Here is a 6,000-nt window from a genome sequence, read left to right on the forward strand (position 1 = left end):
CAGCTCTGGGTGTAAAAGACACTCTGACAAGGTGATCACAGGCCACCCACAATTGTTGCACAGCTACAAGAAGTTATTTTGACAGGACATGTGGTGCACTTCAAATAGAGGACTCCAACCCACAGATGACTGGTAAGATGTTAAAGGAAAAGTTCTGGTTTAATGAGCAAGCTACTGTAGTAACTGAGCAATAGAATGAACGTACTATTCCAAATGGAATGAGAGAACTACCTCCTGCAAGTTGTCTTTTGACTTCACATTCATGCTGGGATGGTGCAGACATACGCATACATCATATGCATACATACCATATCATATCACACCACATGCATACTTATCACATGCATACGTACCATATCATATCACATGCATACTTATCACATGCATACATACCATATATCATATCACATGCATACTTATCACATGCATATATAACACACACATGCATATATAACACATACATGCACAAACACACATACATATACATAGACATACTAATAAACCAACAAATGAATGAATAAACATGATTGGAAAGTTATTATATTAAGGAAAACTGCTGGTTAAAGGAGCCATTTGTGTTCCCTGGTCCTCATACTTGCCTTGGCAAAATTTTTGATGGATTCTCCAAGGTGTATCTCCATATAACCCTTGTATTCTATGCAACAGGAGTCCCCAAAGAGCCCAGACTTCCATCGTGCGTGTTATCCAGGTCAGGGTTTATATCCGTTCACTATTCCACCACGGTCCCTTTGCTTCCTGTCCACATCTTACTCTGTTTTCCATTTTTACACTCACGATCATGAGGCCTTTGTTTTTTTAACCATGAAATCTTCCTCCCAGAGTCTCTGAAAGCCTAGAAACCCCAGAAAAGCATTTTATTAAACTATAATGGAGGAGTGTGAGGTGGGGAAAATAGAGTCCTATTGCAGATAAAAAAAAAATGACAATTAAGATGAAAAGTAAAGAATTAGAGACATGGCACATCCCTACGCATCCGTGCATCCCACATCACTCCTGTGGCACATCCCTACGCATCCGTGCATCCCACATTACTCCTGTGGCACATCCCTACGCATCTGTGCACCCCACATCACTCCTACCACTGACACAGCTTTCTGACAACTGTCCCCCCAGTTCCGTCGTATATAATGCCTGTGCAGAAATAGTTTTCCTTCTTGACCACCCTCACCAGGCCAGTCATAGAGTATTGGTTCTGGTTTTTAATAGTTAAACAAATCGTATAGGAATCTGGTAGCTTAGAATAGTAAGTGGCGTTTACTCATGGATCTCGGGGACAGCTCTACTTTCTGTGTCTCCTGTGCAGTTGGTTGACATAGCTCTGTTCAATATCTACTCCAAGCTCAGAGAAGCAATGACTTGCTATCTGGGAAACGTATCTTCAGAGCCATAGCAGAGAGCCTGAAAGGGCAAATAAAGACCTGTGAGCTTTCTTAAAGGCTTCAACTTAGAAATAATAAGCTTCACTTTTGCATCTGTTCCATTGACCAGCGAAACAGCAGCAGAGGGAGGGAGATGGTATGTTCTATCTCTGGGAAACTATAGCAAGAGCCAAAGCCAGAACATTCGACTGGCCTCTTTGGGTCCTTCCCTGCCATTTTCCATTTGGTGTCGAGGACAAGAAGTTTTGTCACATCCCCAAGGACAAGACGTTTTATAGAAACTTTCTACTTGCCTTATCTGTTGCTGTGAAACAATAACATGACCAAAAGAATTTCAGGACAAAGCATTTATTTTAGTTTATACTCCATCCTTTAGGGAAGAAGGCAGGGAATTGGAATAGAGACCACAGAGGAGGGCCTACTGACTGGATCACTCTATAGCTCACTCTCAGACCCATCCTCTCTTCATTTTTTTTTCCTTTATTGAAAATAGATTCTTAGGCTAGAGAAAATAGATTCTTGGGGTCAGGGGTGAAGAGCACTCACTGCTCTTCTAGAGGTCCTTAGTTCAATTCCCAGCAACCCTGTGGTGGCTCACGACCATCTATAACTGGATCAGATGCCCTCTTTTGCTGTGTCTAAAGGCAGTGACAATGTACTCATATATATTAAATAAATAAATAAATAAATAAATCTTTAAAAAGGAAAGAAAATACATTCTTGGGGCAGGCTGTAGACACACAGAGACTGGCCTGCTGTCATGCCAAGTGGCACAGTTGGGCAGAGGACTCCTAGAGAGCCACCTGTCACCATGCAGCAACACAGCACAGAAGGACATTCAGAGACCAGCCCTTCACTATGCTATATGAAGTAGATGAGAAAAGATGCCCAGAGATCTGCCTGTTGCCACACTTGGCAATCAAGCTATCAACACACAGAGGCTCATGAGCAGAGGATACACAGCGGTCTGTCAGCTGTCACAGCACATGGGTGTGCTGTAGACACCTAGAGGCCCACTAGGCCTATGGTCTACCCTTAGCAGAAGCTACAATGTACAAGAAGGTGGTGGACAGATGAGAGAGAGAGAGAGAGAGAGAGAGAGAGAGACAGAGAGAGAGAGACAGAGACAGAGACAGAGACAGAGAGACAGAGAGAGACAGAGAGAGACAGAGACAAAAGGAGAAGGGTTCTAAGAGATAACGACAACACATGATAAGATTTATTCATATATTTATAAATGTATAAAACTTAGTAAAACGAAGCAAAGACGATCTTATCAGTCAGGCACAACAGTAAGGAAGGAGCCCAAGGGGGAGGCACAAGGGTCAGACACCCACTCATTCTCACACTCAGGAGTCCCATAAAAATACTAAGCTAAAACCTGAATGATATAAACGTAGAGGACCTGGTGTAGCCCCGTTGGCCATGTGTGTGCTGCTTCAGTCTCTGGGGAGTTCAGACGCACCTCACTTAGTTGATTCAAGGGGACTCCTTCTCCGGGTTTCCTTCATAGTCTCTGGGTCTTACAGCCCTGATTACTCTGGAAATCTTCCAAATGACATGATTTTATTCTTCTTTATGAGCGAACAAAACCGTTTTTTCATTCATCAGTCCATTGTTGGACATCTGGGCTCCCTATCCCAATGCCATGGACATACCTGGGCGCTTATCTCTACGGTACTTAGAGTCCTTTGAGTGCCCATTCAGGAGTGCTACAGTTAGATCACAAGTAGCTTTAGTTTTCACCATCTTGGGAGTCTCTACATCGACTTCCACAGTGACTTTACTCGTTTATGTTTCCATCGGTTATATGTAACGATCCCCTTTCCTCTCTGCCCTTACCAACATGTGTTTTCTTGGTGATAGTCACCAAACTGAGAAGAGATGAAACCTGTGCAATTAATTTTTTTAAACCTGTGCAATTATACTTTATATTTTTTGATAGGTATATTTTTCATATACTTTTCATTTATTTTATTAGTTCTTGGAGAATTTCATACAGTGTATTATGATCATATTTATTCCCCTCCGATTTGCCAACTCCTCCCAAATTTATTCTCCTTCTCTGTCCATCCCAATTTATGTACACTTTCCTCTCTCTCTCTCTCTCTCTCTCTCTCTCTCTCTCTCTCTCTCTCAACTGAGAGAGTAGTCCAATTTGTGCTGCTCATATACTGTTGGTTGTGTGGCCATCCATTGGAGTGTGTGCAACCAACTTAAGGCCACATACTTTAAAAACTGACTCTCTCTCTCTCTCTCTCTCTCTCTCTCTCTCTCTCTCTCCCTCCCTCCCTCCCTCCCTCTTTCTCCTCTTCTCTCCTCTCATTTTCACCGGTTATCCACTGTCACCAGCTCCTCAGCTGGGAGTAAGACTTCATACCCATCTCCTCTCTCTATGCTAGAATTTTGTGTGGGCTTGCACAGGTCTTGTGCATGGGTCAACTGCTATAATGCATGTATGCAAACGCCCTATTGTATCTGAAAGAATATTTTCTTGTAGCCTACCACTGTGTCTTAAAAGTGTTCACCTTGTCTTCCACAATGATTCCAGAGTCTTAGAAGGAGGTGGTGTGTCAATAGTCATACTTAGTGCTGAGCACTCCACAGTTTCCCATTTTCTACATGTTGACCAGCTGTGGGTCTCTGTGTTAATCACCATTTATTTCAGGAAGAAGTTTCTCTGATGAAGGTTCAGAGAGCCTTTCGGTGGACTGGAATGACATACCCACTCACGCGACACTACCAGGAATGCCATGGGAGTAACCACACACTTTCAGATTTTTTTTTTTTTTGAGTTGTTAAGAGTTAGAGTCCTCATCATAAAGTACTTTCTTTTGCTGATCTATATTGTCAAGTGTTTCCCCCAAGGTTTCTTTTAGAAGTTTTAAAGTTTCAGATCTTATGCTAATGTCTTTGGTCTATTTTGAGTTGATTTTCTCTCTTTATTCTTTTTAAAAATTATTATTATTATTATTATTATTATTATTTTGGGTTTTCAAGACAGGGTTTCTCTGTATAGCCCTGGCTGTCCTGGAACTTACTTTGTAGACCAGGCTGACCTCGAACTCAGAAATCTGCCTGCCTCTGCCTCCTGAGTGCTGGGATTAAAAGTGTGTACCACCACGCCCAGCTTAAAAATTATTTTTTTTATTATCCTTAAATTGTTTTCACAGTCCAGTCACTATCCCCCCACCCCGTTCCTGTTCTGACCTTTAACAGTTCCTCATCCCATTCTTTCCACTCTTACCTCAGTCTCCAAGAACATGTTCCCTCCCCCCCCCCCCCACACACACACACAAGCACTGGTATGCACACCCTGCCAGGCCTCCCTGGGGCCTCAAGTCTCTCAAGTTCTCTTACTGAGGCCAGACCAGGCAGTCCTCTGCTGCATATGTGTCAGGGTTGGGGGTGGGGGGCTCAGACAAGCTCCTGTATGCTGCCTTTTTGGTGGCTCAGTGTCTGAGAGATCTCAGAAGTCAGGGTTAGTTGAGACTGCTGGTTTTCCTATGGTTGTCACCCTCCTCTTCAACTTCTTCCAGCCTTTCCCTAATTCAACCACAAGGATCCTCGACTTATCTGCTTCTGTCTCAGTCAGCTACTTGGGCCTCTCAGTGGGCAGCCATGCTAGGATCCTGTCTGTGAGCACACCATAGCATTGGTACCAATGTCAGGCCTTGGAACCTCCCCCTTGAGATGGGTCCCAAATTGGGCCAGTCACTGGACCTTCTTTCCCTCAGCCTCGTCTCCGTTTTTGTTCCTGTAGTTCTTTTAGACAGGAACGATTCTGGGTCAGAGTTTTTGACTGTGGGATGGCAACCCCATCCCTCCACTTGATGCCCTGTCTTTCTGTTGTAGGTGGACTTTACTAGTTCTCTCTCCCCACTGTTGGGCATTTCACCTAAGGTCCCCCCTTGAGTCCTGAGATTCTCTCATCTCCCAGGTCTCTGGTACATTCTAGAGCCCCCCGCCACTTCCCATCTTCCGAGGTTGCATATTTCCATTCATTCTGCTGGCCCTCATGGATTCACTCCTGTCCCCCCCACCAACCCTAATACCTGAACATGCTCCCCCTTTCCCCTCCCCTTTCCCTCTCCCACCTACATATCCCCCCCTTCTGCTTTCATCTTCCTCCCAAGTGGGATTGAAGCATCCTTACTTGGGCCCTTCAGCTTGTTAACTTTCTTGAATTCTGTGGATTGTATTCTGAGTGTTCTGTACTTTTTTGACTAATATCCACTTACTAGTGAGAACATACCATGCATGTCCTTTTGGGTCTAAGTTACTTCATTTAGGACAATATTTTCTAGTTACATCTATTTGCCTGCAAAACCCATGATGTCCTCTCCCTTAAAAGCTGAATAGTATCCCTTTGTGTAAATGAACCACATTTTCTGTATCCATTCCTCAGTTGTGGGACATCTGGGCTGTTTACTTACTGGATCTAGTTACATTCTCCACAATGTGGCTGTCCTCTTGGAGAGTTGTCTTCTTTTTTCTCTCTTTCATGTATTGTCTTAGTCAGGGTTTCTGTTCCTGCACAAACATCATGACCAAGAAGCAAGTTGGGGAGGAAAGGGTTTATTTGGCTTACATTTCCATA

The sequence above is a fragment of the Mus pahari genome, chromosome 18, assembly GCF_900095145.1.
Source record: "Mus pahari chromosome 18, PAHARI_EIJ_v1.1, whole genome shotgun sequence".
In the NCBI taxonomy this organism is placed as follows: domain Eukaryota; kingdom Metazoa; phylum Chordata; class Mammalia; order Rodentia; family Muridae; genus Mus; species Mus pahari.